The sequence below is a fragment of the Dipodomys spectabilis genome, unplaced genomic scaffold, assembly GCF_019054845.1.
Source record: "Dipodomys spectabilis isolate Male_0828 unplaced genomic scaffold, ASM1905484v1 ptg000085l, whole genome shotgun sequence".
In the NCBI taxonomy this organism is placed as follows: Eukaryota; Metazoa; Chordata; class Mammalia; order Rodentia; family Heteromyidae; genus Dipodomys; species Dipodomys spectabilis.
In genome coordinates, this window is record NW_024870762.1 from 6,308,025 (window position 1) to 6,327,411 (window position 19,387).

At 49.6% G+C, this 19,387-nt stretch overlaps 1 long non-coding RNA gene and 1 pseudogene across 1 annotated transcript; one reads left to right on the forward strand and one right to left on the reverse strand.

Moving 5' to 3' along the window:
• Positions 1-1,980: 1,980 nt before the first annotated feature.
• On the reverse strand, positions 1,981-2,845 carry LOC122111345. Its single transcript, XR_006148002.1, has 4 exons — positions 2,765-2,845; positions 2,323-2,355; positions 2,150-2,197; positions 1,981-1,992 (listed from the first exon to the last, which is right to left on the reverse strand). It is a non-coding gene; the product is annotated as an uncharacterized LOC122111345 (long non-coding RNA).
• Positions 2,846-2,898: 53 nt separating this feature from the next.
• Positions 2,899-12,480, forward strand: LOC122111168 (annotated as a pseudogene).
• The last annotated feature ends 6,907 nt before the right edge of the window (positions 12,481-19,387 follow it).

Sequence of the window (19,387 nt, forward strand, 5' to 3'; positions counted from 1 at the left end):
CTATCACTTGAGCCACAGCGCCACTTCCAGCATTTTTTTTCTGCTTATGTGGTGCTGAGGAATCGAACCCAGGGCCTCAGGCATGCGAGGCAAGCGCTCTACCACTGAGCCACCTTCCCAGCCTGAGATAAGGACTTTGTACAAGGAGATCTTCCAGTTTACCAACACTTTCTCTAGATATCTTCTGGCGAATTTCACAACTCAGAAAAGTTCCCTCCCAGGTCATGATGAACACCTAGTACCACAGTCAGCTCTGTCCCCACGCCCACACCATGTCACCTGACCTGTAGCACTGCCTTCCTCCTGCATGTCATGGTCCTTCCTTGCTCTCTTACACACCCTGCCACCTGTCTCTTCTGCTAGCACACATGTCCACAACCATGACAGTTCTGACCTCCTTTGACTTTCTGAGCGATTACAAATTCAATCTGCAGACCAAGCCAAAGGCCTAAGAACCACATTGTTAAGTAGTCAGAGCACAGGCCCTGCTGTCTGGCAGGAGATTCCTGTGTTAATTTGTTTTTGAGATTGAAGCTGAGCAGAAGGGAGTGTTTTGGTCAGGGTTGAAAGGACCAAGTCAGCCTTAGAGGGAAGGCAGGGCACAGCAGGAAGCACAGCGCCTCTCGTGGCAGCAGAAGGCAGAGCAGGGCAGTAACAGGGTGCAGAGAAACACAATCCCCAAGGAACCCACACACAGTGGAGTCCAACTACCACAGTCCACCAGCTTCCAGAACTGTCTTCAGGTTTTCAATTTTCCACCTGATGACACTCTCCCTAAGTCAGAGCTCTCATGACCCATTCTCCTTGAAATGCCCTGACACACACATGTGGACATGAACTCCACTAACTTGCAGATCCTCTCAGCCAATCAAGATGGGGACTAAAATTCCTTCTTGACTCTGCTCTTCAATCCAGGAATTTGGGTGGGAGCAGAGCTGGGATTAACCAGAGCTGAGGGCAGGTGGAGGGAAGGTGGGCAGAGAAGATGCAGAGGATCAGGAAGGGAGCTCACAGGAGAAACCTGACATCCCTCCTCTCTGCTCTTCCCACAGGTGGCTCCCTTGAGGGCACTGGGGACAGCACAGACCCACACTGGAGGCAGCAGTGCTAGAAGGAAAGCAAGCTGCCTCACATTGCCTTTCTCCTCACCACACACACCCTGTGCAAGGCTGCCTGGTGCTTTGGGAGGCAGTGACAGGAACACACCCCCAGCTGCTGTCACAGGACACCCAAAGGCCAACAAGACACCAGCTCATGCAGGATGACAAGAAGGGACATAAGTATGGAGAAGAACTGATGGTGCCTTAGTAGAGGACTCAGGCCTGAGCCTAGTCTCACCTGCACAGTCTGTGCTGTGTCCTAGACAAAGGAAAAGCCCCTCTGGTCATAGGTGCTCATGGAGAAGGTTCTAGGCAAACAACACAACTGAGGAGCAGGGAAGACAACCCAGGTGAGGACTGAATACATGACAGTCCAGAATGCACTGAGCTCCTATCCACACCTGCCTGTTCTCAGCCTAACCCTGGCCCCGCCCACAACACAGCTCAGCAAACATGACAATTCTGGAATTTAATCATGTTTGATTTTCTATCTCAATTTTGGGACTCATTCATTGATTTATTCAACCTTTTTCCATGATCACAATTTGAAACACAGACCCACATTCACATTCTCTTTATCAGTGGGGAAGCAGCAGCTGCAGCTCAGAGCAAGGGAAAGTGAAGTCAGGGTTGGGGAAGCCCTGGCCCCGCCTCTGCTGGAGCAGCAGCTGGAGGGGAAAGAGACCCAGGTCAGTGTGGGGAGGGTCCTGGTGCTCAGGGCTGGGCTGGCTCCTCAGTTCCTCACAGGAGGCTGACAGCACACAGAAGCCTGGACACGGTCAGAACCCAGGTACAGGAAGAGAAGTCAGGAGCTCATGATGTCCCAGGAAGGAGGAGGAGAGACAGGAACAAATGCTGTGCCTCTCAGACCACACAAAGCAGCTGTGTCACACTGCAGGAGAAAAGAACAAGCACAACAATGCAGATCAGTCACTGTTAGCGACACACTCTGAGCAGGCCACTAACCCCCAATGCACAGACCCTGCAACTACAACACAGCCTTCCCTGGGCCTCAGCCCTGCCCCCCATTTAGGGTCTCCAGTTGTCACCTTTTTCAGCTCTGAGGGAAGCATCAGAACCCTGGTCACTGTCGTCTCCTGTGGTGGAAGAGAGGAGCTGGTTAGAGAACACAGGCGTCACTGGAGGAATTCCGGGGTGCATGAGCTCCCACAGGTCCTGTCTGCACCACAACAAAGGTCACCTCCTCCCCCATGGCACTCACTTGCAGCCTTATCATAGCCTTCTCTCTTGTCACCTGTATGGAGAAACACCATGTGAGAGGCAGGACACAAGCAGTGCCATGAGGGCCTGGATGAACCCCTAGCCGTGACCTCAAGGGAAATTTCTAGAAATGTGACCATAGAACCAAGGAAGCATCAGGAGAGAGGAGTGCAACAGTTGGGAAGAGAGACCCCAGGACCTCCTGGAGTGTGAGCTCAGTGGGCAGCTGAGTCCCTGTGGGCCTGAGTGCTGCAATCAGTTCCCATCACCACCCTCAGGAGGGGGAATTTTGTGTCCTTCGTTTTGCAGGTGATTTACAGGAGCTGTCAGGCTGGGGAAGGCCCTGAGTGTGCTGCAACTGCCCATTAGGAGTGCAGCTCACACTTCTGCCTGGGGGCTGAAACCCACAAGTAGCCCAGGAACTCAGATCCCCACCTTCCTACCTCCAGTCCACTTCCTGCACAGCACAAAAACCAGCACAGCTACAACAACCAGAACTGCAAAGATGCCCACGCCAATGACAATTCCAGGCGGCGGGAGCTCGGCGGAGGGCAGGCCCGGTTGACTGGTCCAGGCCATGCCAAGGAAGAAGCTCTTCAGCGTGAAGCAGAAGAAGAAGCAGTTGCAGGATAAGTGGGAGCAGGAGAGGAAGCCAGGTCAGTGTGGGAGGAGGGGGCGGGGCCCGGGCTCCCGCACCTCTGGAAGGAAGGGTGTGCTCGCCGCACCTCTGGAAGGGGGGGGGGCGTGGGAGGGGTGGTAGGCCCGTGAGGATCTGCGTGGGAGACCGCAGAGGGGATTCCCCGACTCCAGTCCCCTGCACCTCGGGAAGGAGTGGGGAAGGAGTTGGGGGAGGGGGGTCCCTCCTAGCTCCAACGGGGCGCCATCCTCCAAGTTCCCCGGCGGAGTGACTACCCCCCCTCCCCAACATCCCGGGAGGGTCCGCCCGGGAAGGGTGCTGGGAGGTCTGAGGCCCAAGAGAAGTTGGGTAGGCTGGAGACCTGGCTGGCCGGGTTGGGGGTCCTTCAGTCCCTGAAGAGTGGGCCAGCACTGGCGTCACCGGCCCCTCCCCGCAGGGCTTCAAGATGGGCTACGCTCCAGTTCCAACAGCCGCAGCGGGAGCCGGGAGCGGCGGGAGGAGCAGACCGACACCTCGGACGCGGAATCTGTGACCCATCACATCCGTAGGCTCAACCAGCAGCCTTCCCAGGGCCTGGGGTCGAGAGGCTACGATCCAAATCGGTGAGGGAGGGAATGGGGCGCCCACCTGGAGATCGGAGTGTGGGCAGTAAAGGTAGCTGCTTCTGCTACTATTACTGCTACTACTACTGCTACTGCTTCTACTGGAGACTCGAAAGAGGAGACAGTGGGGTTCTTTCTGGAGCAGCCTATAATCCTCCCTTCTAGAGGGGCTGCAGAGTTTTGCTTTTAAAAGTGGTTGAAAGGATCTTTCTTGACAGACAGAGTAGTGGGTAGTGGGGGGGAGGCGGTGTGTTAGGCCTACTGAAAGAGACTTGAACAGGTTGAGATTGGAAGGTTTATAAAGTTGCCCGACAAGGGAGAAAACTGGGAGTGTGTGTCTGGATGTGTGGTCCCTGTTCTTTTAGGTACCGGCTGCATTTTGAACGGGACAGTCGGGAAGAGGTGGAGAGAAGAAAGAGAGCAGCCAGAGAACAAGTACTAACTCCTGTCAGTGCGGAAGTGCTGGAGCTGGATATCCGAGAAGTCTATCAGCCAGGCTCAGGTAAGTGAGAGCAAGGCATCTGGATGTTTCTCATCAGCAGTGCTCTTGGGGAAGGGTAAGAGCTGTCTCATATCTGCTTGGACTTTTTCCTGATTTCCTAGTCTTGGACTTTCCCCGACGTCCTCCTTGGAACTATGAGATGTCCAAGGACCAACTAATGAGCCAAGAGGAACGGAGCTTCCAGGAATATCTTGGGAAGATACATGGAGCTTACACTTCTGAGAAGCTCAGCTACTTTGAACACAACCTGGAGGTGACAGTGGAGTGGGGTCCAGCAGTTGGGGCATTATGACCCTGGGAAAATTGGTCTGGGGTCAGTTTGGACAGGACTCTGGGTTAGGTTCTCTTCCATTGGTCTTGTCTTTTTAGACATGGAGGCAGCTGTGGCGGGTGTTAGAGATGTCTGACATTGTCCTGCTCATCACTGATATCCGGCATCCAGTGAGTACTTGGTTTGAGAGTGGGCAAAGGGGAAGAGGGAGGAAAGTTCTTGTAGGGGAAGGTGAGCGGCGGGAATCAGAACATGGAGAGGTACCTTTTCCTATTCATTTTTGTGTTTTCTTTCAGTACTGGGATTTGTACTCAGCTTGGTGCTTGCTAGGCAAGTGCTTTACCACATAAGCCACATCCTAAGCCTTTCTGCTTTAGTTTCGGATAAGATTTTGTATTTTTTGTCTTGGGTCAGCCTTAGACTGAGATCCTTCTACATATACCTCTCTCATTATTAGCCCCAGCTTGTTTTTTGAGATATGGTCTCACTGTTTTTGCCCAGGCTGGCCTCAGTCCGTGATCTTCTTATCTCTGCTTCCTGCAAAACTGGGGCCTCCTTTGTTTTTCCAGCTCCCTCTAATGTCTACAATGGGGAATTTAGTCCCACTCAACCCCAGGTGTTTTGTGCCGGTACCAGGGTTTAAATTCATGCTTTCAGTTACCTTTTTCCACTCAAGGCTGGCATTCTACCACTTAAGCCACAACTCTACTTCCAAAGTGCTCATTTTGTTTTTGTTGTTTTGTTTTTGTTTTTGTCCCAGTACTGGAGCTTGAAATTGGCCTGGGTGCTATCCTTAACTTTTTTTTTTTTGTTTGTTTTTTTGGGTCCGGTTGTGGAGCCTGAACTCTGGGCCTGGGCGCTGTCCCTCAGCTCTTCAGCTCAAGGCTAGCGCTGTACCACTTGAGCCACAGCGCCACTTCCGGCTTTTTTCTTTTTGCTTATGTGGTGCTGAGGAATTGAACCCAGGGCCTCATGCATGCAAGGCAAGCGCTCTATCACTGAGCCACCTTCCCAGCCCGGAATTCAGTTTTTTATTCATCTCTTGTCATATCCTTTCACTTCTCCCCTGTCCCGATGACTTTCTTTTGTACTTCCCTTGATGAAAAACTGCATGTCCTGTCTTCTATCCTACCAGACCTAGACCAACAGAAAATTCCAGGGATTCTGTGGAGGCAGCTGGGGACTTCCCCTGCCCATCCCAAAGATGCCCTTTCTTCCTTATCTCATTTCTCTAGTGCGGCCACATCAATTGCAACAGAATCCACTTGGAATGTAGGGTAGTGGTTAAGGCCATAGACTGCTGCTGTGAATCCTGACTCTGCCACTTCACTGTTGTCCTTCAGTAGAAAGAGGAAGGTCTGTGGAGGACATTTTAGGTTGGAGTTTCTAAATGAACCTACACGCACATACAAATACACATGTGCATGTGTACATCCATATACACAAGCACATTCACACACTCATGTTCACAGTCATTCATACTGAGCACATCACATGTGCACATACCTGCATGCATGCTTTTATGCATGTCTACCCACTTGTACAGATTTTTGCACACAAAAACAGGTATTACTTTCTACCTCAACCTCCATTCCTGTTTTGATCCTAGCCCTTATCTCAATATGCTAGGTGTTGCTATTTTCTTTTCATATCTCTCATTGATTTTTATATTTAATCATGACCTCTAGGAAGCTCCATGAGACTTGCACAGGTATTACTAACCCCTGCTTTGTCTTTTTTGTTCAGTTTGGCTGGTTTACTGTTTTTACTCCAGAATCTGCTACTGCCAGGGTCTTGTCTGGGAGCTGTGCCTTGTGAGTGGGGAGCTGGAGGCAGAGATCTCTGAGTGGACCTCTCTTCACCCTATTCCCTTAACTACTTTGTCCTAGGTTGTGAATTTCCCACCAGCACTTTATGAGTATGTGACTGGAGAACTTGGGTTGGCCTTGGTGCTGGTCTTGAACAAGATGGATCTGGCCCCACCAGCTCTCGTGGTTGCCTGGAAGCATTATTTCCACCAACACTATCCCCAGCTCCACATCGTCCTTTTCACTTCTTTCCCTCGGGACCCTCGAACTCCACAAGAGCCTAGTAGTGGTGAGTGGGCAAGGGGGAATATATCATGGAAGAAACGGGTGGCAGGGGACAAAGGGAAGAGCAGAGAAGCTTACTGGCGAGGGGTAACTTGATCTTGGGCCCAAAGGTGGTGGGAGAGATGGGCTGTAGAAGCCCATTTCCTAATCCTCTGGTGCCATCTCATCTCAGTCTTGAAGAAGAGTCGGAGGCGGGGAAGAGGATGGACTCGAGCCTTGGGGCCAGAGCAATTGCTGAGAGCCTGTGAAGCCATCACTGTGGGAAAAGGTATGTGCTTGTTGGAGTGGGGAGTGGGGGGAGGTGGGAGCTCACAGGCGAGACCTGAGGCTTGGAGTCATTTTGCTCATCTTTCTGGAAGTCAGTGTCTATTATAGATATGCAGAGGGATGAAATAAGGAGCAGACAGGCACAAGGTAAGCAGGAGCCACATGGGCTTTGTTACCTTACATCTTCCATGAACTCTTTAGAAACTCAGACCAAAATGCACATGATTCCAGAGTGGGGTCAAATGAAGGCTGGGATTCTCTGGCTTGAAGTTGTACAGGTTGGCACTCTATGATTCCAGAGGATGCTAGTGACGTCAGCTGTGCAGGGCACAGTTCGTCCCACCCTCCGCAGTGACTTTAGTGGGACCTCTTTTATTTCTTTGTCTGAGCAGTGGACTTGAGCAGCTGGCGGGAGAAGATTGCTCGGGATGTGGCTGGGGCCACCTGGGGCAATGGCTCTGGGGAGGAGGAGGAGGAAGAAGATGGGCCTGCAGTCCTGGTGGAACAGCAGACTGACTCAGCAATGGAGCCCACTGGCCCAACTAGGGAACGCTACAAGGATGGTGTGGTGACCATCGGCTGTGTGGGTCAGGACAGGATAACCTGTGTCCAGTGGCCTCCAGGAGGCACTGTGTTTGAGTACAAAGAAGGCCTTCTGGTCTCTTGAGAGTAGCCTCTACTAGTAGTCCTCGCAAGGCTGACAGGGTGATATGTAGTCAAATTCCACCTTTTCCCAGCTGGATGATTGTGAACAAGTCCTTTAACTACTGAGTCCTAGTTATTTTGATTATAAAAATGAAACGGTTGGGCTGAAGGTGTAATTCAAGTGATAGAGTACCTGCCTGGCAATCACCAGGCCCTGAGTTCAGACCCCAATACTGCCAGAAATAAATACATGAAAACAAACATGCCATACTGAGTGTCAGTGGCTCATGCCTGTAATCCTAGCTACTCAAGAGGCTGAGATCTGAGGATCAAGGTTCAAAGCCAGCCCAGACAGGAAAGTTGGTGAGATTCTTATGTCCAATTAACTACAAAAAAAAAAAAAAAAAAAGCTAGAAATGGAGCTGTGGCTCAAAGTGGTAGAACACTAGCCTTGAGCAAAAAAGCAAAACCAAAAACAAACATGTTTATACCCAGTTCAAGAAAATGGATGTGAGGAATGAAGGGCATGGTATTGAAAGAGTGTGACAATGATTGGCACATAGTGATAACAGTAATAATGGTTATTAATTTAACTGGTTGTTAAATTTTTACCATTTATGTGGTACATAAACACATGCCAACCTTATTCTGAGGTGATAAGTGAATATTCATTGTCCCATTGTGGTTCTTATTTCCTAGTGCAGGGATCGCTAAGTCATAGCAGGAGCGCAGCAAGCATTAGCTCCCTTCTGGATCTGAGCCCTTTCAGTCTGGTCAGAGACAGTCTCCCCTTGACTAAGGGCTTTGTCTCAGCTCCCATTGTGGGCAGAGGCTGTTTGATTTAGTTCCAGGATCCCTTTACATTGTGGATGGGAGAGGTGACAAGACCTTGGCAAAGTTATGGTATCAGATGCTTTTGGAACCAAGAAGAGCCCATCCCAGAAAAATAGTAGGGATGCCAAGTAGACGCCTCCTTTTCACTGTCTTTTTTTGTTTTGTTGAAAACCTCCCTGCCTGGTGGGCAGTTGCTTCTCTTCCCAGCCATTTCACCCTGGCTTTCCATCTTCCCACTTCTGACATACACCATCTTTCCCAGGGGCCTCTGCTGTCCCTCTCAGTGGCCTCTGTGCTAACTTGGTGTTGTGAAAGGAAGAGTGTTTGCTATGGTACAGGCAGCCCTGAGTTGGGATTTCTCTCAATTCTCATTCATTTATTCATTGAGTAAATACTTTATTAAGCACCTACAGGTGCCAGATGCCATTCTAGGGATGGAAAATGCCTCTGTGAAGATGGCAAAAAGGTCCCTACACTTATGGAGCATGTTTCTTTGTGAGTAAGTAGATGTGTGAAATGAAGGCAGACTAGGAGCAATGAAGTAAAGCCCTGAAGAGGGAAAGAGTACTTAGAGGGGAGGGGTCCCCAGGGTAGACACCTGGTAAGGAGATGAAGTTCTGGGAAAAGGGTCTTGAGAGCCAGAAGGCCAGTGAGTGACAGGGTCTTGAGGTGGGAGTAAGTTGAGTGATTCTGGTTAGCAAGACTTGAGGGATGTGGAGGATGGAGGATGGAGACAGAAAAATGAGGGAAGATGGTCACAAGGGGCCACATCATTTTGGATCTCATGGTTGTGGACTTTAGTCTCAGTATCATGAGAAGCCCATGGTAGATTTAGCACAAGGAGTGACAGTATTTGATTTCCTTTTTCAGAAGTTCATTTTGCCTACTAAATGGAGTGTGAATGGTAGAAGATGAGCAAGAAAGGAAGCTGAGAGAGCAGTCAGAGACCTCCTCATTAGTCTAGAGCAGAAATGAGAGCTGCTCATAGCAGGTGGTAATGGGTAGACAAGGTCAAAAACATATTTTGAAGGTGGAGAGAAAAAGATTGTTGATGGCTTATATTTCATACATAAGAGAAAGCAAGGAATAAAGAACTTCCAGGCTGGCACTGGTGGCTCAAATCTGTAATCCTGACTACTCAGGAGACTAAAGATCGAGGATATTGGTTTGAAGCCCAGTGGGGTCAGGAAAGTCCATGAGACTTTTAGTTCCAGTTACTCATCACAAAAGCTGAAAATGGAACTGTGGCTCAAATGGTAGAAAACTAGACTTGAGCAAAAAAGTTCAGGGACAGTGCCTAGGTCCTGAGCTCAAGTCCTGAGTTCAAACAAAAAAACCCCCACAAAACTGAACTGGGAGGACTAGGGAAGGGAATAATCTTTGAGAGTGAAGTATAAGCAGCGAGGACCAAAGTGCTGGACTAGAGATCTGGGTAGGCCCCGGACTTGGCTAGAAAGATGGAGAGAGGAGTAGTGAGTCTCAAGGGGTGCTAGGTTTCTCATTATACAGGTCATGATATTATTATGAGATGCTAGGACTGAGGTAGGAAGTATCTGTTCTGTGAAATGAAGAAACAGGCTTGAAAAGTTCAGTATATTGCCGTGAGATCACAGAGCTGTAAGTGAAAGGCTGAGATTCATTGTTGGCGGCCAAATCCTTATTCATAGTTTGCAGTGTTACATCACTTCCTTATTTTCTAAGCCTTGCTTCCTCTTCATCTACAGCAGGGATGGGATTTTTTTTTTTTTTTTTTTGGTCGTGAGGCCTGAACTCTGAGCTTGGGCACTGTCTCTCAACTCTTCAGCTCAAGGCTAGTGGTCTACCACTTGAGCCACAGTGCCACTTCCAGTGTTTTCTGCTTATATGGTACTGAGGAATTGAACCCAGGGCCTCATGCATGCCAGTCAAGCGTGAGCCACCTTCCTAGCCCGGGATGGGCTTTTTTTTTTTTCTGCCAAGGACCATTTAGACATTTATGACATGATTTTCAGGTGATACAAAATTACCTGGAGGCAGATAGGACTGGGCAACAAAGGAACAGAGCTGCCAGGCACCGGTGGCTCACATCTGTAATCCTAGCTACTCAGGAGGCTGAGATCTGAGGATCTGAGGATCACAGTTCAGAGCCAGCCTGGGCAGGAAAGTCCATGAGACTCTTATCTTCAATTAGCCACCAGAAAACCAGAAGTGGAGCTGTGGCTTAAGTGGTAGAACGCTTGTCTTGAGCTGAAGAGCTCAGGGACAGCGCCCAGGCCCAGAGTTCAAGCCCCACAATCAACCAAAAAAACGGAACAGAGCATGTGTCTGTGCTATCATGTACCAAATGATTTTACAGGCCTTACACAGTTGTCAGGACAGTCTTCTGATCTCCAGCCTTGCTACAGCGCTACTTGCCAGAGCAAGGGCCTGACAGACACTGGTTTTCCATTCCTTTCTCAGGTTTCCCCAATGTTGGGAAGTCCTCGCTGATCAATGGACTGGTGGGGCGGAAGGTCGTGAGCGTCTCCAGAACCCCCGGCCATACCCGATATTTTCAGACCTACTTCCTTACCCCTTCTGTGAAGCTCTGTGACTGTCCCGGCCTCATCTTCCCCTCTCTGCTGCCTAGGCAGCTGCAGGTATGTGGCAGAAGGGTGGGAGGAGGCTGAGAAGGTGGTCCACTATAGAAGGCACTGAGTGCTGTTCCCGCAGATTCTTGCTGGGATTTACCCCATCGCCCAGATTCAAGAGCCCTACACTGCTGTAGGCTATCTGGCCTCCAGGATCCCTGTGCAGGCAATCCTCCACCTACGCCACCCAGAGGCTGAGGATCCCTCCGCTGAGCACCCCTGGTGTGCCTGGGACATCTGTGAAGGTGAGTTCCCCACCTGGCCTGGCTGCTGTGACCTTGCTTCCCTGTCCCTTTCTCGTGTCCTCCTCCAGATTCTGCACTTAATGAAGCCTTTGTTCACTCACTTCTAGATTTTTGGTTTTTTTGGGGGGTGTGCCAGTACTGGGGTTTGAACTCAGGGCCTGGATGCTATCCCTTAGCATTTTCGTTCAAAGCTGGTGCTCTACCACTTGAGCCACAGCTCTAGTTTTGACTTTTTTGGTAGCTAATTGGAAATAAGAGTCTCATGGACTTTGCTGCCTGGTCTGGCTTTGAACTGTGATCCTCAGATCTCAGCTTCCTGAGAAGCTAAGATTATAAGCATGAGCCTCCAGCACCCTGCTCCTTTCAGGTTTTTGTTTTGTTTTGCTAGTTTTCATTAGAGATAACTGAGTCTCAAAGTTTGTCGGGTTGGGTGGGTTTTGAACCTTAATCTTCAGGTTTCAGCTTCCTGAGTAGTTAGGATTACAGGTGTGAGCCACTGGCGCCTGGCCACTGGCCTGGAATGTTTTGAGGAAAACTGGTAGGACTTTTATGGGAGTAACTGGAGCCTGATGCACATGTTTCTCTCCTTTCTCCTTGCAGCCTGGGCAGAGAAACGTGGGTACAAGACAGCCAAAGCAGCTCGCAACGATGTATACAGAGCAGCTAACAGCCTCCTGAGGCTGGCAGTGGATGGCCGCCTCAGCTTATGTTTCTATCCCCCGGGGCTACAGCGAACAGAAAGGTCAGAACCCAGATATTCTTCCCAGCCCCTGCTACAGGATAGGCAAAAGAATGTGGGCTTTGGTGACCAGACAAGTGAGGGTTAAATGTGGGTCTGTACCTGCTGGCCAGTTGTGTTTATTAACATCGCTAAGATGTTTTCCAGATTTACACTCCTACCTAAAGGTGGTTGTGAGGTTTAGTATGAACAAGCTTCCACTCAGTGCTCTTCATGTAAGGTTAGATGAATGAATGAATTGAATGAATGAATGCCAGCTACTAGAATCATTGTTTTTTGCAGTCTTTGCCTTTTCCTCATCTTTCTCTGGTTTTAATCCCTTGCTCAAAAATCTCCTCCATTTTCTCTCTTCTTTATGTTCCCCAGGCACCTGGGAGTCTCATCCAGAGACCACGGAGCTGGTGGTTTTACAGGGCAGGGTGGGGCCAGCTGGTGACGAGGAAGAGGAGGAGGAGGAAGAGCTGAGCAGCTCCTGTGAGGAGGAAGGAGAGGAGGACCGAGATGCTGATGAGGAGGGAGAAGGGGATGAAGACACCCCAACCTCAGCTCCAGGGTCCTGCCTGGCTGCCCGAAACCCTTATGCCCTGCTGGGTGAGGATGAGTGCTGAGTCCCCATCTAGAGCCATCTTTCCTCCCAATATCTTTGCTTTTGGACTGATCTGGAGGCATCTCCCGTCTGCCACCCCGATTGTGAATAAAGATTGTCTGCTTTGTAGCCCCTTCCCAAGGTGACGTGAGCTTGACAGCGGCTGTTTTGGGCTGACAGCTATGGGAGGTTTCTCTCCTCTTCTCCCTTCTTTTCTCGTGCCTTCTCTTTTCAAGGCAAGTTCTTAACTCATTGGGTTTTTAGCCACTCTCTGCTGCGCACCCCATACATGAGGACAGGAGGCCTCAATCCATACCTCCTGTGTAGTTTGTGTCCTCCACTCTGATTTGAAGAGTAGCCCTTTGTGCCCCCTGCTGGCACACCTGGGATATACCAGGATCTTCTGGAAGGAGTCTTCAGAGCTGAGGTGTCCAAATGAAGTTTTTTGGTTTTTTTTTGGGGGGGGTCGGTCGTGGGGCTTGAACTCTGGGCTTGGGTGCTGTCCCTGTGCTCTTCAGCTGAAGGCGAGCACTCTACTGCTTAAGCCACAGCACCACTTCCAGTTTTCAAGTGGTTTAATGGAGATAAGAATCTGCAGGACTTTCCTGTCCAGGCTGGCTTTGAACCGCGATCCTCAGATCTCAGCCTCCTGAATAGCTAGGATTACAGGCATGAGCCACCAGCACCCGGCTCAAATGAAGTTTCTGTCGGAAATTTTCAAATTCAACGAGTATTCATTGAGAGTCTTACTATGTTCTCAGATCTCAGTCTCCTGAATAGCTAGGATTACAGGTGTGAGCCACCAGCACCCGGCTCAAATGAAGTTTCTGTAGGAAATTTTCAAATTCAACGAGTATTCATTGAGAGTCTTACTATGTTCTCAGATCTCAGTCTCCTGAATAGCTAGGATTACAGGTGTGAGCCACCAGCACCCGGCTCAAATGAAGTTTCTGTAGGAAATTTTCAAATTCAACGAGTATTCATTGAGAGTCTTACTATGTTCTCAGATCTCAGTCTCCTGAATAGCTAGGATTACAGGCGTGAGCCACCAGCACCCGGCTCAAATGAAGTTTCTGTAGGAAATTTTCAAATTCAACGAATATTCATTGAGAGTCTTCTTACTATGTGCCTAGAAGGTGATAAACACTGAATGTGTAAAGATGTACAAGCAAGGCTTGGCCAAAGCTTATAGTCAAGACCTCATAGGGCACCCAAGGTGAGGTATAATGTTTTCTATGTCCAGAGTCTCATACAATATAATTCTAGGACTTCTTATTTATATAAATTTTTAGTTACGACCCACCTGCTTGTAAGAATATTAAATGTGCATGAGTAGAGACTTAATAGCACACAACTTGTGTGAACATTTATGATTTGCACAGAACAGCCCTTTAAGGGCTCTGTTAAGTTTCATTATTTACAGGTCTTGGAGCTAGTGGACAGCACAGAACCAACTTCCTATGACCTATTTAGTCTGGTCTGGAATTAGAGTAAAGATGACCCCCTGTAGAATCTGAGCCAGAAGTTGACAGGTAGCACCATCTTAGAGGGGCATCTGTATTTCAGCAAAGATCTCCCTTGTGAAGCAACCCAAGCTAGACATTTAGGTTGAATTCCTGGAGAAAGAGGAAAATGGACTTTGTAGTATTGACTGCCACGGCATTGTCTAGGTTGGCTGGAAGCAAAAAGCATAGCTTGACAGGTTGACTGTTGGGAAGGAGAGGCAAGATGGAGAGGGAGGACTACTAGATTCCTTTTTCACTTTACCTGTATCACTGGGAAGTTTCTCTAATGCCCGCAGAAACCTTGCCAACCAAGGAACAAAAGAAACTAAATTAAAGACAGGCTGAGGTATTTGAGTCATTCCTTCGTGCACCTTCCTGCTCCTGTTAGTGCCGGTGAGGACTTAAGTACTGGAATTTACCCTCTAGTGGAAAGTTTAAATACTCCTAGCCTGTGAATGTGCTTGAAGGTTACTCAGAATGTGCTAGAAAAAAAGCTCTGGTTGGAAAAAGTTGAGTTGCATTGGGACTCTAGCCTCACAGATGAAGGCCAGCTGAGCTTCCTTTGAGAGTTCATGATGTTCAGAGGTGCTCAGGGATTTCTCTGTTGCAGCCGTGGTCATTAGGTTCACGTCTTCAAGGGAAGAAAGGCAAAGCAGGATTGTTGGTTCTCCTGCTTCCTCCTCAGCTGCTCCTCACTTGTCTATTATCTTCTGCTGTTGTTTTGTCAGGGGAGGACATGGGAGGGGTTGAGGCTGAGGATAAAGAGACCAGTGGCTGGATGGGCATGGGGAGCTAGAGACAGGACAAGAGGTAGTCCCACCATATGAACTTCCAGGCGCTGTCCGTGACTTGGACTTGATAGGAAAGTAATGTGAGGAAAAGCACCATGTGAAGAGACAATCAGGAAGGGGTGGGAGACATGATGCAACAAGTGCCAGAAGCTTGTGTTGAAACTGAAAGGACAAGAGAAAGCAGGGTTCAGCTGCCCATGCCAGCTGAGCTTCCTTGCCTGGGTCAGTCATGTCTACTATGTGGATACTTAGCCAGTGAGGTCTGGAGAACTCCAGCCCAGAGAAGACAGGGCTTCTCTTCCTATGCTAGAACTTCATTTGAACCATCCCATTCCCTTTTGCAGACTAGGTTCCAGTCTTGGTTCTGGAGCTGGTAGGTATGTATGTTCCAGGGCAGTTTAATTATCTAAGCTTCTGGATTTTTTTTTGTCAGTTGTGGGGCTTCCAGATTTTTGAGTGGTTAATTATAGATAAGCACCTCATGGGAACTTTTTCTGCCCAGGCTGGCTTCGAACAGTAATCCTCAGATCTCAGCCTCCTGAGTAGCTGGGATTACAGATGGAGCCAGCACCCAGCTGGTGGTTGTTTTTGTTTTCTTTTTAAAATCAGAATGGTCAACAAAAGATTGTTGGAAACAGTATATGTCAAATGTTAAATTCTGGGACAATAGAAATTGAACAAAGTTCCTACTCTCAAGGACTAGAACAGCCAGATACTACAAATATAATAGAGAAAGATTCTGTAGCCCTAGGTAAGTTACACATTGTCGTACATGTACTGATTGCGCTATTGTAACCAAGGTAGATGGATATACTATAATCAAGTATTCATTCACCCATTGAACATGTTGGGCATTGAGCATTTGTTGCCAATCACTGCTAAATGGCAAGGATAGAATGGGTCCTTTGTGGAGCTTGTTATTGGAGAATGAAAACGAGTTGGTAATTATCAGAGTGCCATGAGGAGAGTGGTGGAGACCTCATAAGTGGTAGTTCCATATGGAGAGAATTTGGGATACTGGTGGGAAAGGAATGGGGGTTGGGGGTAGACGTCAGGGTGAGTTAAACTCCAGGACTTGCCCCACCAAAAAAAAAATCCTTGGGGGGAGAGTAAGAGTATGCATCCCTCAGCTGTCTCCAGTGGAGACTATCCGATTCCTTATCAGAGACCACAGTTACTGAGAGGGTAACATTTTGCTTTTCCCAAGGTACCTTAGGATCTTTTCTTTTTTCTAACTTTGCTCATATAATTGTAAAATAGTCATTCCATTTGCTAGGTGCTGGTGGCTCACACTTGTAATCCTAGCTACTCAGGAGGCTGAGATCTGAGAATTGTGTAAAAGCCAGCTCTGGTAGGAAAGTCCTTGGTGAGTCTTATCTCCAGTTAACCACCATAAAACCAGAAGTGGCACTGTAACTCAAAGTGGTAAATCACTAGCCTTGAGCAAAAGAGCTTCGGGACAGTGCCCAGGCTCTGAGTTCAAGCCCCACAACTGACAAAAAAAGAAGTCATTCTATTGGATTATCCTTGGATTTCCTACTGGATGTGCCATTTGACTACTGCTGATACTTGACAGGTACAGTATTTTGGACCAGATCCTCATTGGATTAGGTTACTGAAACATACTTGAGAGGAGGAGCCAGGTAGTATCACTATGAAGTTGATAGGGGACACTGGTAATCTACAGCATGGCAGGCAGGGCCCAGCATGGAAAACATCCAAGTTATCAACAGTGATGGCTTGGAAGGAGGTGCAAGGCATTGGAAGATCAACACATCACCCTGGGAGGTGTGACTTGGAAAGATCAAGATTGTAAAATGGGTAACAAACTTGAAGGAGGAAGGATTTCTTGGAAATGTGTGGGAACAAATGCATTCATGATTCTCCAAATGTCCACTAGAGGGCAAGCACGGGGCTGGAAAAGATGGTTAGTCCCCAGTCACCCTTTATCTAGCTGCTCCTGGGCTTGTTCAAGAAGTTCATGTTGGAAGAATCAATCCATGGCTGAGAAAACAGATCAGGTGCAGGAAGAGAAGTCAGGAGCACCTGATGTCCCAGAAAGGAGGAGGAGAGGCAGGAACAAGCATACATCTCAGTCCCATGCAAAGCAGTCATTTCTCACTGAAGGAGAGATCAGTCACCGGGACACATTCTGAGCAGGCCACCTAACGCCCCAGTCCTTACACCCTGCAACCATGACACAGCCTTCCCTATGCCTCAGCCTTGCCTCTCACTTAGAGTGGTAGAATGCTTGCCTAGCATGCATGAAGCCCTGGGTTTGATTCCTCAGTGCCACATAAACAGAAAAGGCCAGAAGTGGCACAGTGGCTCAAGTGGTAGAATGCTAGCCTTGAGTGAAAGAAGCTCAGGGACAGTGCCCAGTGTCTGAGTTCAAGCTCCAGATTTACTGTGTTGCAGCATCCTGGGCTTCTCCAGGAACAAATGTGTCTCTCAGTGCCGCACAAAGCAGCTCTTTCTCACTGTAGGAAAAATTCAGATCAGTCACATCAGGACACACCCTGAGCAGGCCACCTAACACCCCAATTCATAGGACCTACAACCATAACAGTCTTCCCTGCGCCTCAGCCCTGCCCCCCACTTTGGGTCTCCAGGTTGTCACCTTTTTCAGCTCTGAGGGAAGCATCAGAAACCTGGTCACTGTCATCTGTGGTGGAAGAGAGGAACTGGTTAGAGAACACAGGCGTCACTGGAGGAATTCCGGGTGCATGAGCCCCCACAGGTCCTGTCTGCACCACAACAAAGGTCACCTCCTCCCCCATGCAGCCTTATAGCCTTCTCTCGTCACCTGTAGGGAGAAACACCAGGTGAGAGGCAGGACACAAGCAGTGCCATGAGGTCATGGAAGAATCCCTAGCCTTGAACATATGAGAAGTTTCCAGAAGTGTGACTAGAACCAGGGAAGCACAGGAGAGAGGAGTGCGACAGTTGGGAAGAGAGACCCCAGGACCTCCTGGAGTGTGAGCTCAGTGGGCAGCTGAGTCCCTGTGGGCCTGAGTGCTGCAATCAGTTCCCATCACCACCCTCAGGAGGGGGAATTTTGTGTCCTTCGTTTTGCAGGTGATTTACAGAAGAGGAGCTGTCAGGCTGGGGAAGGCCCTGAGTGTGCTGCAACTTCCCATTAGGAGTGCAGCTCACACTTCTGCCTGGGGCCTGAAACCCACAAGTGGCCCAGGAACTCAGACCTCCACCTTCCTACCTCCAGTCCTCTTCCTCCACAGCACAAAAACCAGCACAGCTATAATAACCAGAACTGCAAAGATGCCCACGCCAATGACAATTCCAGTGTTGGGAATGGTGGGCCAAGCAGGCGGCTCTGGGAAGAGAAGGGAAAGGAGGATGAGGGCTGTGAACCCAGCTCTCAGTCCTTACCTGCTGAGAGCTGCACATGCCTCCTGCTGTCTCTGAGCACAGCTGTGCTCTGTGCCCTCAGCCCTGCTTACCCCATGTCAGGCTGAGGGGCTCAGGCAGCCCCTCATGCTGCACATGGCATGTGTATCCCTGCTCCTCCCCAGAAGGCACCACCACAGCTGCCCACTTCTGGAAGCTTACATCTCCTGCAGGCCTGGTCTCCACCAGCTCCATTTCCTGGGTCTGCTCCTCTCCATCCCGCAGCCAGGTCAGGGTGATCTCCGCAGGGTAGAAGCCCAGCGCCCAGCACCTCAGGGTCATCTTATGTTCAGAGGTGGGGTGGAGGGTGATGTGTGCCTTTGGGGGATCTGAGAAGAACCCAGAAATTCAGATGCATCTCCTTGCCTCCCATGGACCACCGTGCAGGTCAGTTGACCATGCTGAGGATGGACAACACAGCCAGTGCTGGCAGAGACAGTGGATCCGGTCAGGAACTAGGCTTCTGGAATCATCTCCTAAACCTTGCAGAGTGCTAGACTCAGTTGAGATCACCATGACCAGAAGCTCCCCATCCCTGAAGCGTCACTTTACTCTGTCCTGGGTGGAGACTTTCTCCAGGGCTGGGAAGGTGACTCAGTGGTAGAGCGCATGCCTTGCATGCCAGAGGCCCTGGGTTCGACTCCTCAGCACCACATAAGCAAAAAGAAAAAAGCCAGAAGTGGCGCTGTGGCTCAAGTGGTAGAGCGCTAGCCTTGAGCTGAAGAGCTGAGGGACAGTGCCCAGGCCCAGAGTTCAGGCCCCATGACCGGACTCCCCCCCCCAAAAAAAAGAGAGACTTTCTCCAAAAACCTGGAAGAGACTTCTAGCCACACGGGGCCCTGGTTGAGGACAAATGCTTAGAGCTTCCTGGTGCTGCCCAGGGCCACTGCCAGAGTGGAACTGCTGCACACTTGTTTCAGGGACAGTCTTCCCCTCCATGTGGAGGGAGGGATGAGGATGGGAAGGAGAGAGAGGGAGATAGAGACAGAAACAGAGACAGAGAGACAGAAACAGAGAGAAAGTGTGTGTCTTTCACTGTCCTGCGGTCAAGGTGGAGCCCAGAGCTGCTCTCTGACACAGCATGTGAAAGGCAGGGGCTCATGGTCCTCTGGGCAGGGGAAGGGGTGTGGTGGGCTGGGTCCCCTTTCCTCTCTGGCTGTGGGAGTGGAGGGGGACTTCCACAGGAGATGGAGGAGTTCCCCGGGCCCTGGTACCTGTGCGCTGCAGCGTCTCCTTGCCGTGCTCCTGGTACCAATATCTGTTTCCTTTCAGGTCATCCAAATCAGAAAAACACATACTTCATCCCTACTCCAGTCCAATGCATAGGATAGA